Source organism: Sinocyclocheilus rhinocerous, unplaced genomic scaffold (assembly GCF_001515625.1).
Source record: "Sinocyclocheilus rhinocerous isolate Xijiao unplaced genomic scaffold, SAMN03320098_v1.1 scaffold9741, whole genome shotgun sequence".
NCBI classification, from domain to species: domain Eukaryota; kingdom Metazoa; phylum Chordata; class Actinopteri; order Cypriniformes; family Cyprinidae; genus Sinocyclocheilus; species Sinocyclocheilus rhinocerous.
The window spans coordinates 21,409-23,499 of NW_015628878.1; the positions used below are offsets into that span (position 1 = coordinate 21,409).

At 44.8% G+C, this 2,091-nt stretch overlaps 1 pseudogene; it reads left to right on the top strand.

Annotated features, from left to right (window-relative positions):
- The window catches only part of LOC107738488 (uncharacterized), a 13,226-nt pseudogene extending 11,558 nt beyond the window's left edge, over nucleotides 1-1,668 (top strand).
- Nucleotides 1,669-2,091: the final 423 nt, after the last annotated feature.

Below are 2,091 nucleotides of genomic sequence, written 5' to 3' on the forward strand. Positions count from 1 at the left end.
AAAGTAAACAGCGCAAATGCTCATTCAAAAATATTTAAATACACCGCATCCTGAGAGCGGCTTCATGATGCGCCAAAATGATACACAATATTAGAATGTTTAAAGGCGTGGACACGAAAATCGCGGGAGCGAAACATGTTGCGGGAGCAGGCGGCAATGGTCAGAGATTCAGCGGGAGTGGGATTAAGAAAACAGCCGAATCCCAGACATTTTGGGCAATTAAGAAATCCCGGCCGGACGCATTTTTGCAAACTATCTTTACTGCGGTGAATCCTGGACATTTTGGGCAATTAAGAAATCCTGGCCAGATGCATTTTTGTAGGTCCGGGGAAAAAAGAACGTATGGTCACCCTCATTTATTGCTAATCGATGTATTCTTTTTAAAGTAGCGTATGGAACATATTTTCTGCCTCATTCTGTGACAAGAAGCCTCATCAGTTCACAAAGGAAGCATTTGACTGGTGTTGTGGAGTAAAAAGGTTATAATTTTCTCTTTTGTTGGACAACAGGTTTAGAAATGTGAATACAAGGGAGGTTTAGCTTTAGGCATTCTAATTTAAGCTTGTTTAGCTTAGTTAATGGTAGGCTAACTGCTGCCATCAGAGCAAGTGTAATTACTGCATTCACGCGCTCCTCGGATGCTGTCATTTCCCGAGTTGTGCTTTTAAGTCGGAATGTGAAAACAACATGGACACTCTCGTTACTACTAAGATGTGTTGGATTTGTATTATTAGAGCTTTCCGACTTGAGTTCACGTGCATTTTCTCAGTCGGGAAATTATTTACACGTGTGCTGCCAGTGATGATGCTTCTTACGCCCGTTTCGGATAACCAGAGAACAAATATTTCAATCGATCGCTCAGGCATGGCACCGAAATCTGCATTCGGATTCGGTTCCAGTACATACCGGTTACATAGGTACCGGTGCCATATTGGTACCGGGTTTCGGTACGCAACCCTAGTGCTAACACACTGAATTTTCAGTTGTATCTCCTGGAAGGCCCGAAGAGGTGGAACCAAGACCGTGCCACAGTATCAGTCACCACGAAACCCTCCCCTCTTTTCACCTATGCAAGGCAGATGGTGCAAAGCATCAACACCAACAGCCTAGATATTTTTGGAGAGAAGCTTGTGCCCACCTTCCAATCTCCTGCACAATACACTGGTGAGACTCTCACAGTCCATTTTACAGGACAGTGTTTTCTGTTAATGAAAGTGCTAATTGTTTACTAAACTGCAATTTGTTTTTTTAGGAGAGCTAATTGGAGTGAACTGTCTGCTGAGTCAGACAGGGCAACCACTTCAGTCAGTGGATGCTGACTCTGAGCAGACGGACCAGCTGCTGGAGGAAGTAAATGTAGATGAGCAGGATGAAGGATTTGAAGACGACCTCAGTGAGGATCCTACACTGAGTTTCCTCCTTGAAGATGAAGCTGACTGGAATCCACCCACAATTCAGCCTTCTCATCCCTCCTCCCAGCCTGCTGTTATCTCATCTGACTCTGCCTCCTTCCAGCCGTCATCATCCCAACCTTCATCCTCCCAGCCCACATCCTCCCAGGCATTATCCTCCCAGTCTGCTGCTGGCTCTTCCCAGCCCACATCCTCCCAGGCTTCGTCCTCCCTGTCTGCTGTGGCTACATCCACAGTCCAGTGTGCACCGTGTTAGAGCTAAGCTAGGGAACAATAGTCTGTTAAAGGGTTAGTTCACCCAAAAATGAAAATTAGGCTGCGTTTTACTAACCCCCGATGCATCCTAGGTGTACAGTATATGACTTTCTTCTTTCAGACGAATCCAGTCGGAGTTATATTAAAAATTGTCTTTGATCTTTCAAGCTGTTTCATGGCACTCAACGGGTGTTGCATTTCTTCAGTCCAAAAGACGTGAAATAAAAAGCACCCTTCCATAAAAAAAAGTGTCTCACACGGCTCCGGGGGTGAACAAAGGCCTTCCTCTAGCTAATCCATGCGTAGACAATTTTTAATATAACTCCGACTGGATTCGTCTGAAAGAAGAAAGTCATATACACCTAGGATGCATCGGGGGTGAGTAAAACGCAGTCTAATTTTCATTTTTGGGTGAACTAACCCT